The 20,207-nt window shown below is 35.6% G+C and overlaps 1 pseudogene; it reads right to left on the bottom strand.

The window, feature by feature from the left end:
* Positions 1-6,079: 6,079 nt before the first annotated feature.
* On the bottom strand, positions 6,080-9,442 carry LOC118617687 (annotated as a pseudogene).
* Positions 9,443-20,207: the final 10,765 nt, after the last annotated feature.

The raw sequence follows: 20,207 nt of genomic DNA on the forward strand, positions 1-20,207 counted from the left end.
TCCCTTCCTCTGTCAACTGATCATAAGGAACTCCCCACGAGGCCATAGGTGGAGGCTGAGAGGGAGAAGGCAGTACAGCAGGAGTGAAACTGTATGCATTTGGATCATTTCATATAACTTACTTGTGCCTTCAGGGCCTGATAAAGTATATACAACTTCCCTTTGATAATGGAGTGTTACTGCGCATACTCGACTTTATGGCTTGTTAGGTCAGATAATACCCAGTTCATAATGGACAGCTTAGGTACCATGGTAAATTGATGGCCCATGGTCAAGCACTCAGTCTCTACTAAGGCCCAGTAGCAGGCCAAAAGCTATTTCTTAAAAGAAATGTAGTTATATAAGGAGGATGGCAGGGTTTCATTCCCAAATCCTAAGATTCTGCACTGTAATTCACCTATAGGTGCCTGCCAAAGCCTCCAAACACATCCCTATAGGCCACTGACATTCAAGCATCATTGGATTTTCTAGACTTTATAGACTGGATAATATGTCTCGGGCAGCTTGCACAGTAGCCTAGACCTATTACATTACAGAGCATTTTCTTGTTTGGTACCCCATTTAAAACTAGCAGTTTGTTGGATCATTCAGTAAATGTGCTGGAGGACAAATAAGAAATATATTGCCTCTAAAATCCAAAGGGGATTTCGTAGCTTTGTTGTTGTTGTTGTTGTTGTTGTAAGAGGGGCCAGTTGCAGCAACTTATCCTGCAATTGAAGGATCTTAACATGGCCCACACCACTGGACCCTTGAAATTTCATTGAAGTAAAGGTGTAAGTCAGTTGTCTTTTTCATCCTTTGAAATGCAAATATCTTACCAGTAAGTCTAGAGTACTTGTTATTTCTTGCATACTAGATCTAATCAGCATAGCATCATCAATGGACAAGATCAGTGTGATAGCTTATGAAAGGGAAAGTTATCCAAATTCTCTGTAAACTAAATTACGGCATCAACCTAGGAAGCTGGCATACCCTTGAGGTAAGACGGTAAAGGTATATTGCTGGTCTTGCCAGATGAAAGCAAACTGCTTCTGGTGTGTCTTATGGACAGTGGGAAGAAAGAATAAATTTTCCAGGTCAATAGCTGCATACCGACTTCCAGGGGATGTGTTAATTTGCTCAGGCAATGAAATCACATCTGGTAGAGCAGGTGCAACTGGAGTTATCAACTGATTAAGCTTGTTGGACATTTCCAGTTTGTTCATGGTGAGCCATATTTTGGTCCGTGTTTTAGCCAACCAACAAAGCAAACAGAGATCTTTCTAATTCTTAACCTTCAATGATAAATTCAGAATTTCTGCTTTGTGAATCCATATTCATAAATTCAGCCTGATCCTACTTTATCTTTCTTCTACCATTATTCCACATATTGCATCCATTCTCATACCTGTCCCCAGATTTCTGTCTGTATAAACTAGAAAACACAAGGAACTTTTTTGTAATATAGCACATCTCACAAGTCACACTTTTCACCTCACTCGTATGGGCCTGTTGGAACTTGAGTCCAGTTAAAGGGCTAAAAGCAAAGCAGAGTAGCAGGGGTGGGTCCTGAGGACAATGCCAATGTTTTGCATGGCAACTGCCTCAGGGGAGGCCGTTATAGTTTCCTCAGGCAATGCACCGTTAATCTTCTCAGGTGGAGGTGAATCCATATTCATAAATTCAGCCTGATCCTACTTTATCTTTCTTCTACCATTATTCCACATAATTTGCATCCATTTCCACACCTGTCTCCAGTACCACTCTGGAGAGATCAATATCACTGGGGATGGGATATTTCTACCACTGGGGGTTGGGGGCCATTTCTGCTTAAGTTGAAAAGGCCATTTCTGTTGGAGTTGGGATGGCTAATTCCACCAGGAGCGGAGGTACCTCCTCCACAGACAAAGAAAACTCATCAGATTTTAGGGGCTCCATGGCCCTGTCTTCATCATAGTCTTTCCACACATTCCCATTCTAATCTACAGAATCCCATTAATTCCTAATCAGTGTCCTCCTCATTTTAACACTGGGCACCATACGAGACTGGGGGTTCAACTTGTGCTGTCATTTAGCCAGTCTCAAGATGGGGCTCTATGTTTGATTTTCAGCAATTTCAGCCCTATTGTTACAGGAGAGAAGGCTCTCCTTCAGGGCACACATAAAAGCTCTTATGTCATTTATGCTGAGTTTGAGCTGAGAATTTGAATTCCTGAGCGCATTTTTTTCTTTTACCACTTTGGTTAGGGGGCATTAGGAACGACCAACCAAAGTTATTAGATTATTTAGTTTTAAAAAATTCTATGAAGTATCATATACAGAGTCACCTAACTTCTTATTTCTTTTAAGTGGTTGATTAGGTGTGTCCAGTGCAGATAATTTGAATATCTCTACAAATTGTTCATGCCATGGATTATCCGTGCTCTTTCTTTATTAGAAATATAGTCATTAGAGTCTTTAAATCTAATCTGATCAGAGAGTCAAAACTGTATTGATCAGCGTTCTCTAGAAAAAGACAACCAGTTTTACATACACACATACACACACAATTGTACCTGTGTATTAGCAGGAATTGGTTCCATGACTTCCCTCAAATACCAAAATCTGTGGATTCTCAAGTATCTTACATACAATGGAATAACATTTACATATTACCTACAGTTAGCCTCCTGAATAGTTTAAATCATCTCTAGATTATTTATAAAACCTAATACAATGCAAATGCTATATAAATAGTTGTGATACTATATCGTTTAGTACAGATGCAACCACTGTAGGTCTAACTACATAGTACACCACAGCATTTTGTTTTTTTATATTTTTGATCATGGTTGGTTGCATCCATGGATACAGAACCCACCAATATGGAATACACAGATATGAATGGTTGATTGTATATTTATAAATATAAATAAATGGATTTATTATAAGGAATTGGCTCACAATTACGGAGGCTGAGTGGCACCATGATCTGCTGTCTATGAGCTGAAGACTGTAAAGCCGGGGTGTCAGTACAAGTAGAAATGTTTGAGAACCAGCCAAGTCAATGATGAAGATTCCTGTTTGATTGTGAAGACCTTAGGATCAGGAATACCAAGGAAAGGAGCGGATATTTCTTTCAAACAATCAGGCAAGAGGGACTGAATTCTTCCCTCTGCCTTTTTGTCCTATTCAGACCTTCAAGATGACCACTCACTTTGGGCAAGGAAAACTGCTTTACTGAGCCCACCCATTCAAATGCTAATTTCATCCAGAAATACCCTCACAGACCCCCCCAGAAATAATCTTTACCAAAATATCTAGGCACCTAAGATCCATTTAAGTTGACACATAAAATTAACCATGATAGGCACCAAGCCCATCACTGAGGCACAACACTCACAAAGTCATTGGGGCACAGTTACAATCCAAAGGCACCACCTTCAATATCATCATATTGGGATTTAGGCCTTTAAAATCATGATTGGGGCGTAGGGGAAGGTGAACCCAAACATTCAGTTAATAGCATATGTCATCAGATGGACATTATGAAATATATTTATACTGAAATGCTAAGCAGAATAACCTGGAGGAAAGTATCTGCCTTAGGGTAGTGATAATGATGATGAATATGTACAGATATATTTAGCAAATGTAGGAGGTAGATTTGATAATTCTTGGCAATTAATTGCATTTGGAAGAAGACAGAATTAAATAAGACCTAGGTGTATGGTGCTGAAGACATACTGTAAGCCAGGTATCATGAATGATATTTTACAGATTATTTAACTCTTTCCCCTTTCCCCACGCTTCTTTCCTAAAAGTCGTGAGAACCTGTGAATGAGTTGTCTTTATGCTGATGCTCCGGCTCTACCACAAAGATCTTGGTTCTGTTTATTTTCTGAATCTTAATGCTGTTTTGCCTCAACATACTAAACAATATTTTCAGATAAAAAGCAACCAAAAAGTCTCGACTTTCTTTCAGAAGAGACCATTTAGCAAGAAATAGCAGATCAAAGGGAAACACACAGTGAGAGAGAAAGGTGTAATGAAAGTATTCATAGCTTTTCAAATCTAATTTTCAGTAACTCCCCACAGAGAAAAAAATGTAAACTTAGTTACCAGGGATCAACTATATTTGCAAAAGAAGTATTTTCAAGACACAAAAAGAACACTAAAATTATTGAGAGCTTACTTTTTGTCAGGAACTATGTGAGATCGAATTGTCACCTTTTATCTCCACAAGGCATATGAGGTGTTTCTACTTTAAAGAAATAGTGACAAGAAAAGATGAAACCGCCATTTGTGACAACATGAATAGCCCTTGAAAATATTATGCTAAGTGAAATAAGTCAGTCAGAAAAAGCCAAGGACCATATAATGTCACTTATATGTGGTACATAAAACTGAAACTCATAGACACAACAGTGTGGTGGTTACCAGGGGGAGGAGGCTGAGTGTTGTCAAGGGTAACGGGGATCAAATTATATGGTAACAGAAGACGAGACTTTGGGTAGTGGGCACTCAATGCAATTAAGAGATCATGTATCTTAGAAATGTATACTTAAAACCTATATAATCTTGTGAATAAGTGTTACCCCAATAAAGTGATAAAATAAAAATATATTTTAAAATGAATTAAAAAAAAAACAATATTGGTAGGGTTTATGTAAATCATCCAAATCCAGTGGGTGGATGTTAAAATTCAAACGTAACTTTGCCTCTTTTTATTAAACACTCACCAGAGGGTAAGACTTTCAGAAGTACTATAAAAAAATACAATTTTAAATTTTAACTCCCTCAGGTATCAAAATTTACCTTCTAATTAAAATTAATTATGTTTCTACATCTAAAAGTTTGGACTATAGGCAACAAAATCATTAAAACAAAAAATGACGATAAAGCCTCAGGAAAACTTTTCTAAGCATATAGCTGCAGGCTAACGCTAGTTAAACTAATTATAATATTCTTTAAGAAGTTGTCAGAATTCTATGAAATAGAACTTTCATTTGAATATTATGACAAAAAGAGCTTCTTTAGCATAATTTGATAAATTTAGATTATATTAAGTTGCTTACTATAAAATGTTATCAATCATTATGGTAGTTAATCAACTTAGCTAAATCAATATTACAAGAAAAAATAAAATAACAAGCAGAATTTTATTTTAAATTATTTAATATATTAAAATACATTTGTTCCTTTTAAAGCCATATTTTTTAGTAACAGCATATATACCTTGTTTATATTTCACAACTTATATTTTTATTAGATTCCAAAGTATGTTAAATAAAAAGAATAACAAGATATTTGAGAAAGTATTGTATAATTTAAATCTTGTAAATTTAATTTCATAAAAATTAGGGGTATGCTTATATTGGCTAACCAAAGATGCTATGTTTCATCTTTGGTCTAAAATATTTTATAAGATATAGTTAGGGCACTAAAGTAATCCCACCACGATTTGTACATGTTTTCCAACAAAAAGTTTGTGTTCTTGATCAAAATGATCCACAGAATAATTCAGCATGTAAAAAATTTTACAAAAAATCTAAGACTATAGTATAAATATTTTTGAAAATTTATTGATTTTAGAGAGAAAAAGAGAAATATATAGAGAGAAACATTGATTTGTTTTTCTACTTATTTATGCATTCATTGGCTGATTCTTGAATGTGCCCTGACAGGAATTGAACCTGCAACCTTGCCATATTGTGATGATCCGCACAAACCAATTGAGCTACCAGGTCAGGGCAGAGTTAATACTTCTGAATCCACTTTTATTTTCCTTTTTTTTTTCTTACATACAGAACTCCTCCACACAGCACTGTTCTTGGTGTTAGTCACTTGATGTGGGTCAGGTATCATTTTATCCCCCAAACTTTGTTAACATTAAAATATGACAGTTAAGTACTATTAAATCCATAAAATATTTACATAGTATAACATATTAAGCCTAGACACTTAAGCAATTAAACCACATAAAAATAGGACCAGATCCCCATTCTACATGTTCAGAATCCAGTGTTTGACTGTAGGCTCATTCAAAAGACAGTTACTTCCGAGGACACTGAACATATTTACACACACAGAGACATTTACTCTGTGGAGATATCTTACACTACGCATACATTATAATATTGAACAGAGTTCGTCCTGAAAACTTGTCACCATCATCCCGGTTTTTTAGTTTGGGTGAGCCATCAATCTTGCACCTGACTATTATTTATTTCTTAGTACTGTTAGGATCAAAGATGACCTGGACATCAACCAGTAGATGTAGATACCTATGGAAAGCATTTTAAGCCTCGAATTCCACTGGGAGGATAAGTTCATAGAACTGCTGTGTTTTCATTCTGTGAAATACATGCTCTTCTCAGTTCTCCTTGAGGCTTTAATCCAATTATAGTGTTCTGTGTATTTTCACACACACACAAAAAAACAACCCAAGAATTTCCTTTGGAATAGCCAAAACATGGATCATTCAAACCACGGCATACTTGGAGCAAGAAAACAGATGTGCAAGATTAATTGGACCTCTTTGTTCAAAAGTACTTTGTGGGGGAAGACGGGGAGATACTTCTGTTCTTCTAAATCATACTGCTTTAGAAACTTCTAAAGGTGTCCAGTGTATCCTTCATAGGAATTTGGATCCAACAAATAGTATATTCCAACACAATCTCTGGTTTTGGAAAAACTACAAGCCCTGGACTGGGAATATGGTCACAATAACTCGGGACGTCATTGTTCAGAGTCTGAAGCATAGCTCACATTGTGAGTGAAAACAGTGCAGCCAGGAATCCATGGAAAACTAGGTAGAACAAAATCAAACTCCAGCTCTTGGTGATGCACTCCAGAGTGAAGAGTTTGCACTAGACCAGGCTCTGGTTGAAGGGTTCCTTGTGGTATGTGTGTGAGTGGCCACTGGGTGGAGGCAGGTAGGACAGAAGTTCTCCCAAACTCAAAGAATGCGGCCCTGGGACAATGGTGGAAAGCTAGATGGCCCATAGCGTCCCTGCAGAGAGATGTCCCAACAACCCCAGATGGATCTTTTCGAGCTGATTTACATGCTAGGTGCTCCAATCAATGACACTATAAATTAGGTTATGATTTACCATTTTAGAGTTGATGGAAATAAGTTCCCGATTAATTACCTTTCTCTAAGTAAAAAAATAGTAGTTAATGGCTGACCTGGGATTGAAACCGTTTTGTGTCTGACTCCAAAGCAGGTGTTGTTTACTAGTACTGATATCATTACCATGTTATAGTTATGATTCTCCTTTTGTATTCATTCAACAAATATCTTTTGAGCATCATTAAAAACAACCACTATTCTAAGCACTAGAAACACACTGGTGAAAAAATAGGAACTCTTGCCCTCTTAAGAATGACAATCTGTATTATTCTGAGTTATGACATTATAAAATCATGTGATTCTTAAATATTAAAGAGAATTCTTTGATAAAATTTTAACAACTTCCTGAGCCACAGGTTTTATAAATCCATGTATAAATCTCTAGAACCTATAGCTGAGTCAGTGCTATTACCACATTTACAATTCAATTTTTCAGTAATTTCCAAAATTCAGCTTTAAAATGGTATATTTTATAACATAATATAAAACAATGAAAAAGCAATTATATGTGTATATTTATAATTGAAAATAATTTTAAATCCTAGCTAATATATTCCAGAAGGTTATTTTTTGTATAAAAATATTTCATGTACAACATTGCTACAGCTATTATCTATTCATACTTATCAACAACTTGAAATCTGTAACTTCTTTACACAAGCTTAAAGATAAAGTACAGAATCAGAGTGATGCCCTACTAATGACAAAAGAAATATTTCATCTACAGGGACTTAAAATATTTGTAAAGACTATTTTAAAAAAGAACAACATACATTATGAAGGAAAAAAAACTTTCAAAGAAGTAGGAACCTAGATACGTAGATTAATGCCTACTTTTCTCTTCATATTTTTAACACTAGGTAAAAATAAATACTGTTTCCCCATCATACTCAGAGGGGCAATCAAACACACTTCAAAGAATGCTGGTATCTTTCTTGCTTTGTTCTTAGTGATACTGACAACAGCTGCTATGTAAACCAGATAAATAACCTTAGACTTCCGACAGGAGGCTGGAAGAACATATCCCTTGGGTTGCTTTATTTGTTGGCTTCCTTACTGATGATCTGCTATACTGAAGATACTTCTTTAATCATTGATGTTCCTGTGAGGGGTTTGTTCTTCAGCAGCATCATAAGTGCAAATAAAACGGAAACTCAAATACTTGCATATCCCCTTATATGGATCTCAAAGCCCAGTAGAATATGAGATACTTAATGAAATCTGTATTTTTTGGATCGTTGAGTAGTGTATTCTTTAAAGTTTGTGAAGATATGCCCAAAGACAATACTACCTAACTTTTGGGAATACAGGCAATAGGCTCAAATTACTACATAAATAGAAATTGCATAATCACATATATGCTTTAATCTTGAAAAGTTCATTTTAATTTTATAAGATGGGACAATCTTTGTAAAATGTATATACTATTTTCTGAAAGTATAAAAGGAATATTAGCATACTATAAACACTTTAATATAGAAGTATTAATATTAATCACTATATAAAATGTAACTAGTTTATTAAACATATTGGTCTCCATGAGCCAGTCATAGAGCAATTTTATTTATTCTCCCAGTCTCTTTAATCTCACTCATTAGCCTAGTTTTGTGAGCTTCTGGGATAAATTCATGGATAGGGCCTCAGGTATTTTTAAGCCTCAAAATAGTTTTATTTAATGAGATGAAATAATGAGTTAGGATAATAATCACAACTTTGAACTTCAAATATATTAAAGCTTCTCTCCTTCCACTAAATGCTGCTTCAGGTCTGGAAAGCCTGCACTTGATGAGGAAAAAAAAAAAAAAAAAATGGCAGCCTATTTCTTCCTCTGCTAATTCCTCCTTGGCTGCTTAGCACCATCTGATCCCCCAGCCTCCATCAAGGGTTCAACCAGAAAAGACAGGATTCGGGGTGAGGAGTGCACCTAATTCTATTTTGATCTGCTGTTGGTCCGTTCTCAACCTGGCAGATGTTCTATGCTGACTTTTCTGAAATGATTTTCTCTGTGTTTTTCAGAAAATCTGTCTCCAACCCTGCCAAGTTCTGACTGCTACTACTTGGGTATGGAGCAGACCATTAAGCCAAACCCCACCCTAACTCAGTTTTGGCCCTAACAGCACACGTGTGTAATCTTCTCAATCCTAGTCCAGTGGGGTGAGGTCCTTTCAGAACTTGACAAATTCTCTCGCAGCCCACATCTGACCCAAGGAAAACATGTAACTTTTGCCTTGCCATCAGTTGGGCCACTTCAAGCCAATGGTGATATTCTTGTACCATTACCTTTTTGGGGATGTGTTGCAGACTCACTTCTCTGGCCTGTAAAACCTGAGGATAGGAAGCTTTGCTCATGGTTCTCATGAAACTCTTCCCATCTGGTCAAAGATGAGGATGACAATGCCACAGCACTCCATCAATGTTTGCAATGTAATTCTGCTTGTCTCTCTAACCGCACCTGAAATCTTCCCCCGCCCCTTACACATCCTCAGATAGATGATGAGCTCAGAGTTCAAAACCGTTTGTCAGCTCCTCTCTTGCAAGTTCCATACACATCTTCTAGCACATTCTGTTGGCATTTGCGTGTTCTTGCCTGAACCTTTCCCACTAGGGGATGTTTTGTTTTGAGGTGTTTCTGACTTGCTCACTGGAGGGTCCCAAACTGCACCAAGTTCACTGTGTTCAGATCCTCACAAAGCCAAGCAAGGCCAGTCGGATGCCATTTCCAGAGAAGGAGACTATTATAGAATGTTTATTCCCCCCACACAGACACCCAAATTCATACCCCCATGCCCAAATCTGTATGCTGAATTAAATAAGACAATATTCGGAAGTGGGACCTTTCGAAAGTAATTAAGATAAGATTAGTTAGGGTAGGACTCCGTTGAAGACATGAATGCCATTATAAGAAGAGGAAAGCAGAGATCGTTCTCTCTCTCCCCTCCCATGCACACACCAAGGGAGGGTCTGTGAAGACATCACCAGGAAAAAAGTAATCTGCACGGCAGAAAGAGAACCCTCACCAGCCCTAAATGCCCCTAGCATTTTTTTTAATGTGTTTTTATTGATTTTTTTAGAGAGAAAGTAAAAGAGAATGAGATAGAAATATCAATGTGAGAAAGATACATTGGTAAGCTGCCTCCTGCACGCCCCCTACTGGGGATCAAGCCGCAACCTGGGCATGTGCCATGAATGGGAATCGAACTGGGACCTCTCAGTCCATGGGACGATGCTCGATCCACTGAGACACACTGGCTGGGCTGCCCTAGCATCTTGATCTTAGACTTCCCAACCTCCAGAACACTGTAAAATCAATTTCTGTTGTTTCAACCAAGTGGACTGTGACAGGTACAAGGTTTAAAAGTCTTGGAAACTTGTCATAAGGTCACAGCTAAGCATTCAAGTCAGGATTCAAACCTAGATTTGTTCGAATGCAACCCTTGCTCTTTGGACACAGCCCACTGTTATCTCCCATAATTCGGGATTTCTCAAACATGTGTTGGGGCAACGTTTTACAATTTGTTTGCTTCTCCCATAATTGTATTCGTCCCTTCGCTAACTATTCTAAATTGGGCTGAGACTTCTGCCCATTGACTGCCACTTGCGGTGCCCCCGCTCATCCTCTTGTTTTATATTTAAGCGCTTGCATTTAAGTCCACCAGTGTACATATATCCCCTGTGTATTTTATACGCATATGTGTACATTTCTATTTTTATTTATAGCATGTTAAAATAATGCCAACTGCTACATTTTGTTAATTAGGAATACGTAGGGCCCTGAAATTGTGTATACATTCCTTTGAAAGTAAAGAACACATCTGAATCTCTTCTGTTAGCAACAGAAGAGACTTGAAAATATGATCTAATTATTAACTAGTTTGGCTTTTCAGAGGTCTTCAAGGGATCAAGATGTTTTAGGGCAATTTATGTTGAATGATGTTTGATAAAGCTATGTGAAGTTTTATATTTTGGATAAAGCATGTAGGTAAAACAAAAGCCAGAAATAGAATGTAGTATAATTCTATATCAATCCTGGTCTACCCTTTCCAGTATTATCTCATTTGGAAAGTCCTCTCTCTAAAGAAATAAAAGGACTGAAGCAGCACCCGCCCATTGGTAATATTATAGTTTTCTGCCTAGAAAATCCATTCAAACTCCATGGATCCAATTCAATTATTTTCTTATTTGATTACAAACAGTTTATGTTGCTGTTAAACTATTTCAATATTCAACATATGATCTGAAATAAGTCAAGTATTCCCATATTTCTCTCCTTTTAAGGGGATATTTACTTGGCATTTGTCCATGTCTATGAGAAAGAGTAACAGAAATGTTGAAAAGGCTGAGATGTAATGATCACAAATCTTATTATAATGAAAACATTCCTGGGAAGATCTTACAGAGGTGTTACACTTTAGAATATGTAATATATTTCAGTTTCCTTTTTATCATATTTGTGTTTAACTGACTGAAAAGAAAATATGTTTACCAGTTTCCCAAGGTTACTACTTCAGATCAATTCCATTTTGGAAACAAAACTGATATAGATTCTTACTCTATAGAAAGAGTTGAACTAAATCATTTAACTTTATTTTTGGCTGAAAAGTCTCCTTCTAGATATGATTTTTTTTTAATTCTTTGTAAAAATAAAAGCTCTACTATAAATCTGATAAATTTTTTTTTTATTATTGTACAAATCTAGCTCTATTTGGCACAGTAAGGCAAACAAAGTCTCCATTTCATAAACAAGCATATTCAAGAGAAACTAGAATTCAGATACACAAATCACAGTTGTTTTCAGCATTGCTAAGAAATGTCTATTTTGTGTCCTGTGGTCTAAGCTGTACACATTTCAGCTGCTAAAATTTAGGCAATTTATATTATGGGATAATGCTGACTGTATAAAATGCAGTTTGAACAGTAAGCTGTCTCTAGCAATAACAGAAACAGCACAGCAGAAAACTGACCCAATGTATATATGATATCCTCCTGTGTGTTAAAACCTTAATAGTGTTTATCACCCTATCAGAAGTGAGGGGTAGAGGAACATGCTGTTGTTGTTCCATAATATTTTTATCCATTAGCAAGTGTCATTGTTCAAGCCTCATTATTGCTCCTAATGAAGCAATACACCAAAGCGAAATTCGAGTCAGTATAAATATTTGAATGAGCTCCTACAGTGCATTGAACTTGGTGAGAAACATTTTGAGAAAAAGAAAAACCAGAGAACAATCTTTCAACTATCTTAATTTCCATGGTGATAAATGGTGACATTCCTAGGGCAGTATTTTCCCCAAACTGAGACTCATATAAATAACACAAAAGCTATTTGTAGGGCCATCTAATTCTCTTAGTGCTTCTGCAAATAGCAATTTTATGGTATGGTTTGTGGGCAAGGCAACCCTGGGCAAAGCCACTGTCTTGAAATCTACAAATCACCTGCCAGGTAAACTTGTTAAGGAAAAAATAAACTATCCTGCTAACTATATGAGTTTACAGTATTTAGTTTCCTGATTAGAATTCTTTATTGTATAAAATTTCCATCAGAGAACCAAAGATGTAGAGCACCATTTTTATCTGTTTCCATGACCATATATGTAAATAAAGCAAAATTGTCTTATAATGTAACTTAAAAGAACTACCTTCTGCTCAGCTAGTGTGGCTCACTGGTTGAGCATCAATCCATGCACCAAGAGGTCACTGGTTTGATTCCCGGTCAGGGCACATGCCCAGGTTGTGGGCCCGGTCCCCAGTGGGGGGCATGCGATAGGCAGCCAATCAATGTTCTCTCTCATCGATGTTTATCTCTCTCTCTCTCTCTCTTTTCTATCTCTCTAAAAAAAATCAATAAAGAAAAAAATTTTTTTAAGAAATACCTTCTGTTATCAACTTTCAAAGTACAACCAACCTAAGTAAAATGGTACTATCTTCAAAGATAAATATATAATATAAGGTTAAGATATTTACATTTTAAATAGTGAGTAATAAGGTTAAAAGAGAAAAACATAAACCAATTGAATGGTTACATAAATAGGTGATAAAGTACAAAGTTGAAGAAATTTAGTAAGAGAAAACAAAGAGCAGAAAACAGAAAAATAGAGCCATAGGATGAATAGTGACCAGGTGAGGGATGGGTGTGGCCATTTTGTTTAGTGAAGTTAGTTAGATATTAAAAAATAATTTTTTAAAATTGATTTTAGAGACCAAAGAAGGCAGAGGGAGAGAGAGACAGAAATATCAACAAAAAAGAACATCAAGAGAGAACATCGATTGGCCTCCTCCTGCATGCCCCGCACTGGGGATTGGGTCCACAACCTGGGCATGTGCCCTGACCGAAAATTGAACCAGCAACCTCTTGGTGCATAGTTGACACTCAACCACTGAACCACACCGGCCAGGCTAGTTAGATGTTTCTAAGAGGATGTGGTACTGACCAGAATTCATCTAGGAAAACCTAGGAGAAACTTTGAGTAGAGCATGCTAGACGGAGGGCAGGGCAGAGTGAGGCTAATGTGGCTGCAGATGTGACTGGTTCACCAAGGTCAGAGAACTTCCTGAAGATGAAGCCAGAGTTCAGAAATTCTCTAACGATACAAATGACTCACTCCCTGCCTGGATGACAGATTAGATGTGTTCTGGCAGGGCAGGGTCTCATGTCTTCCATCCAATATACCATCAAAACTCCTGTTGAAAAGTAAATGATATGAGAGCTACATCTAATAATACCTTCATAAACTGCCCCTGTCCTGGTTTACTCATTTGTAAATGGGAATAATATTACCCCACTGTCAGAGGCCTAACTTTATTATTCATTTATTTTCTTATTTTGAACCACATATTTATGGAATTGGATTAATTGCAAAGTTTGCTTTATGGTACTCTCTCACAATTTTTCTTTTTTTCTTTATTGATTTTAGAGAGAGAAGAAGGGAGAGGGAGAGAGAGAGAAACATCCATGAGAGAGAACATGGATTAGCCATCTCCTGCATGCCCCCCACTGGGGATCGGGCCCACAACCTGGGTATGTGCCCTGACAGGGAATCGAACTGGCAACCTCTGGGTGCATGGGTTGACGCCCAACAACTGAGCCACACCGGCCAGAATTTTTCTGCAAGAAATCTTTTTGTATTTATGTATCTACATAACTATAATACTATAGTAAATATCCATGAGACAACTAAAGACAAAATCTGGACAGATGATAATATCTTACATCTACAAGTATGTTCCCTCTGACCAAAACATTCCAAAGTAACCGTTACCCTGAATCTTTTATTTAACATTCCCCTGCCTTTTTTAAAATCACACTGTCACTTTTTAAATTTTAATTTTATTGTTTAACTTTTAGTAAAAAAATAACTTTTAGCTTTATTAAAAGGATATCGTATTTTATGTAATATTAGGGAGGATTTTTCACTCAAATGAATATTGTGATTTCAACAGTATTGAAGCATGTAGCTCTATTTATTTTTACTCCTATTAAATACTACATTGTAAATAGACCACAATTTACTAATCCATTCTCCTGTCAATGTGCCCTGAGGTTCATGCAAGGATTTTGCTATTGTAAACCTTTTCTATGATGTCCTCTTTAACCTGTGCAAGAGTCATCCTTGAGCATATATCTGGGGCATGGAATTGCTGGTTTTAAGACATGTAAATACTCAACTTTAAAGCCAATGTTTTTCTTAAGAGACTCAACCAATTTATACTGCCATGAGCAATGTATAATAATCCGCTTTCTCTCCAATACTTAGTAGACAGTCTCTCCATTTGAAGAGGCCCTTGGGGATTTCTGATTGAGCAATTTTGTCCCTGGGAAATATTTAAAGCAACAATAAATGTTAATGTGATCTCATTAGTATGCAGAGATTGATGCAGCTTGTTATAGATCAGTTACTAATGCAAAATAACTGCCACAGTCCCTGGTAAATAGTATTAGTTTGAATCACATGAAATTGTCATATTAGGTTAAAAAATAAAATATTGGTAATTTTATATGATTCAAACCAAGAGTTCCTTAGGACATTTTGTTGTTGTTCCATTTTCCATCAATCCTAAATTACTATATCCGTAGTGACTATTGTTTTCAGTTATCTCTTTCACCATCAATCTGTCACTATTTGTTTATGCATAAATGAATCACCAGTATAGAGGGTTTTTTTTTCTAGACTCTAACTTTTGTAAAAGGTGACTGATTCTATTTTAATTAGCAATGTCTTTTCATTGTCTCTTCTTTCTATTCTTGATTTCTCAGGTTGTGATTATATGTTTAAAAATTTTTTTTAAAGTTCATGATAATAAAATTGCCCAGTGTGGCTCAGTTGACTGGAACAATGTCTGTGCACTGAAAGGTCATGGGTTCAATTCCTGGTCAGGGCACATGTTCAGGTTGTGGGGTCAATCACCAGTTGAGACTGTGCAGGAAGTAACCGGTCAGTATTCACTGGCATATTGTTGTTTCTCTGTCTCTGTCTCTGTCTCTGTCTCTGTCTCTGTCTCTCTCTCTCTCTCTCTCAAATCAACAGAAACATGTCCTTGGGTGAGGATTAAAATAAAAATTCTGCTCAGCAATAGTATTACAAATGGAGCAGACATTTAAGTAGTTTGTAAATATTCCTGTCATTAACACAGAAAAATTGAAAATTTAGGGGTTGACTAAATTTCAGATTGAAGTTATAGTCAAGTGTGACTAAACCCTGCATCTTCAAATTTCCATTTATGCTGGATATTTATTTTGGATATAGGAAAACATATAACATAAAGATTATCAACTTGGAAATGTAATCCAAAATGTATTCTGAGCATATGAGAAAATATTGGATTAAATGAAACAACTGATTAAAAATAGTGACCTAGCATATTTTAAATAAACTAAAATTATATTTCTTCTATATTGAATTTGTCTTCTGCCTATTTTTAAATATACAGAAACCATAGATGAATTTGTGATACTCTGATGTCAAACCTATTGCCCCAAATAAAATCGAGAGGTGTTTTCGTTTGTTGCTGTTGTTTTAAATCTAGAGGTTTATTTCTAGTAGAACCTCAATATCTGAACATTTTGTATATTTTGTTATACAGCCATGCTCTTCCTCACGGCATCCTGCTGAACTAACAGTGTGTCACTGCATAGATGTAGGCGTAGCTTTCAGTTTCTTTAACTATTGACTTGTGAATGCATCTATCTAATTTCAGCAAAAAGTTGTCACTTGTAGGTATAAATCAATTTAACTTATGTATTCATACTGAAATTTTAAAGTGCTTTCTCTGTGACCTATTGATTTGTAATATATGTCAGCGCCTTAGGCTCTTGATGGAATGATGGCATTAATAGAAAGAAAAGTTATTGTCTCTAAATGCAAGCAGTGTCCTTATCAAATAGAAAATAATGTTCCCTGACATACACACTATTAAGTTCCATTTTTACCATGAAATAAGATCCTGACAAAGTACAGCAAACCTGACAAAGTAGCTATAATAAAAATGTAGAATTTCTTCAACATTTTGCTCAGTGAATCAGCAATGTTCATAATTTTTAAGCCATTCACTCATTAAACATGCATTTCTAGAGCACTCATTATTTCTTAAGCATTGTCTGGTTTCAAACTTCAAAGCACTCAGTATCCGCTAAGTAGACATGTACAAAACTGTAATAAAGTGTGATGTGTGGTACAAACTAAGTTTTCTGTTAAGGGTAAGTGTCTAGTAATGCTTTCTCTAGATAAAGTTTTCCAAGGAAACAAAAAACACTTCAACTATTTCTTGAGAAATATTATTCTCAAGTCATACAATTATTTTCCCAGAACAATAAATCATATATTTTTCCATTCAATCACTCTATAACTCATTCATTCATTAAATATATAAGTCAGATACAGAAATAGAAAAAATTCATCTTCATGGAGCTTATGTGATAAGGACATTATTTGAGTAGACAGGAAATACCAGTTAAAAAATACAAGTTGCAGTGTAATTGGAAAATATACTCAATTACTGTTCACACTAGTAATTTCCTATAACATACTTTATTTTATTTATTTACTGACTCATTTATTATCTGTGCCCCTATCTCTTGTCCTTATGCTCTCTGTAAGTTCCATGGGAACAACAGCCTTTTCTGTCTTTGTATGTGCCTTGAGTGCTAAATGACTGAATGAGTAAATAAGGTAATTTTGCTTTAAAAATAATTTTATGACTTTAGAAAGCATACATTAAACATTACAGTTGTTGTTGAAAACATCTCCCTAAGAGGTGATTGTCTGAAACATCTAATCAAGAATGTCTGCTCTCACCACACATGTCTAGGGAGTGTTGTGCTAATGGTCCTAACTTGTAAGAAGGCAATGAAAAGAAATACAGGCAAAACTATTAGAAATAAAAAAGAAAAACTCTGCCCTGGCTTATGTGGCTCAGTGGTTGGAGCATTGGCCCATGCACCAAAGGGTCACGGGTTTGATTCTGGGTCAAGGGCATGTACCCAGGTTCATCCCAACCCAGTCAAGGCATGTGCAGAGGCAACCAGTCAATGTGCCGCTCTCACATCAATGTTTTTCTCTCTCTCTCCCTCACTCCCTCTCTTCCACTGTCTCTAAAAAAAAATCAGTGGAAAAATTATCCTCAGGTAAAGATTAAAAACAAATTTTTAATTAAAAAAAAAAAGAAAAATTCTATTTGGAGATGACTTAATTGTTAACATAGACTATCTTATGGAATCTGAGAAAAAGAAAAATACACAAACTATTAAGTGAACTCAGCAAGTCTAGGATTGAAGGCCAACTTCAATAATTATATATATTTCTATAAAAGCAAAAAAAAAACCAAAAAACAAAAAAAAACTACATACATATGAAATAGCATAAAACACATCAAAACTCTATTAAAAAAAAAAGGAAAATGTGATTTTTAGACCTATAGAAAACATGGATAAAAGTAACTAAAGAAGACATAAATAGAATGCAACATCATCATGAATTAGAAGAATCAACATAAATATTTTAAAAACCCACTAAATATTAATCTTTAAACTAAGGTATTACTTATAGTTCTATATCTGATATCCTAAGTTAAATATAAAACTTTTTTTTTTTTTTTTTTTTTAATCCTCACCCGAGGACATTTTTCCACTTTTTGTTCAGGCAGAGTGGGAGGGAGAGAGAGGAACAGAGAGAGAGAGAGAAACATCAATGTGAAAGGGACACATCGAGTGGCTGCCACCCGCACAACCGACCAGGGCCGGGGACAAACTGCAACCGAGGTACGCGCCCTTAGCGGGAACCGAACCCGGGTCTCTCAGGACCACAGGCCGACGCTCTAACCGCTGAGCCAAACCGGCCAGGGCGAAATATAAAACTTTTTGATGAAATTTTATAATATATTGGAAATATTTAAGATGACAAAAATTTCTTCTATAGGACCTATGAAGATTTACCATAAAAAATAAGATAATCAAAAGTATAAACTTATTCTAATCAAAAGACACTGTTTCAGAAATAAAAAGGCAAGTCACACTGGGGAAAAAATTACAATGCTTATGTCTGACAAAGGACTTATATCTAGCATATGTAAAGATCCTTTATAATTTTATAGTTAGAAGATAGGTACCCCAATTGAAAAACTGGGCAAACTATTTGACTAAAACCTTCACCAAGAAGATATATGGTCAACAAGTACATGAAAGAGTGCTCACTGTTGTTACCAAGCAGAGAAGTGCAAATTGAGATCATGATGATGATATATCACTCCGCACCCACCAGAATGACAACAATGACTGACACCACCAAACCTTGCAAGGATGTAGACACATGAATTCTCATCTATTACTGGAGGGAATGTAAAATGTTATAACCACTTAGGTAAAATGGAATCTTATAAAATTAACCATACATACGTTACTCAAGAGAAATGAAGACCTGTATCTACAACATGAATTTAACAAAAACATTTATAGATATCCCTTCATAAAACTGAAAAACACTGAAATGTCCATATACCAGGAGAATGGATAAGGTGTGGTATATTCATCCAAAGGAATGCTATCTAGCAATAAAAAGAATGAACTAATGATATGCAGCAGCAAGGATGAATCACAGAAGCTATTTTCAGCTAAAGAAGGAAGACAGTAAAGAATGTTTACTATGGGATTCATTTTATATAACATTCAAAAACAAGCAAAACTAATGTACAATGATAGAAATCAAAGCTGAATGATTATGAAAGTGGGGATTTACTGAACGAAAGCATGTGAACATTTTTTGGGATGACAGAAAATATTTTATATGTGAAATTTCATTGTATATATGTATAAAATCGACAACATCAATTGTCATACTAAAAATGTGTGTATTTATTTTTCTCTATGCAGGTCAAACATAGACACACACCCATTGGATATATTTGACAGCAAAAGTGACATGCTGAAAGAAATTAGTAAATCTAAAGAAAGGTCACAGTAATACAGAAGCAAATAACTGGAAAATAAAGAAGAGAGGTTGGAGATGTAGAATATTACACTGAGAAAATCTAAAGTGCATTCAATTGGACTCAAAGAGGGAAAAGAGTAACAGAATGGGACAGAAGTCATATTTAAAGAGAAAATAGATGGGAATTCTCAAAACAAATGAAAGAAATCAATTAATAAAATCTGGGAACTTAACAAACATCAGGTGGGATAAATAAAAGAAATCTATAAAGAAAAAAGTGGAACAAAACTGTTGACAACCAAAGATAAAGAGAAATCTTCAAAGACTCCATAAAAAAGAATGCAAGGTGGGTAAACATTTGAAAATCTAGTGAAACCAATTACATTAATAAAATAAAATAAAATAAAATAAAAAGACTCTCAATAAATGTAGAAATGTATGTAATAAAATTAGTATCTGTTCATGACATCAGAATAAAATACTGGTAAGAGGACTGGTAGGTGTCAGAGATAGGGGGCAATCCCAGTTCTGCCATTAATCAGTTACCCAGGACAACTTTGTTAGCTCTAATATTTAGATAACCTAGCAATATTGAGAACCACTCCCCTAGCAATAGGGGGAGGGGAATCAATAATTTTAGATTTCTCTTTTGTAAAAAAAATGTTTTTGTTGATTTTTTAGAGAGAGAGAAAGGGTGT

Source organism: Molossus molossus, unplaced genomic scaffold (genome assembly GCF_014108415.1).
Source record: "Molossus molossus isolate mMolMol1 unplaced genomic scaffold, mMolMol1.p scaffold_m16_p_5, whole genome shotgun sequence".
Classification (NCBI taxonomy): domain Eukaryota; kingdom Metazoa; phylum Chordata; class Mammalia; order Chiroptera; family Molossidae; genus Molossus; species Molossus molossus.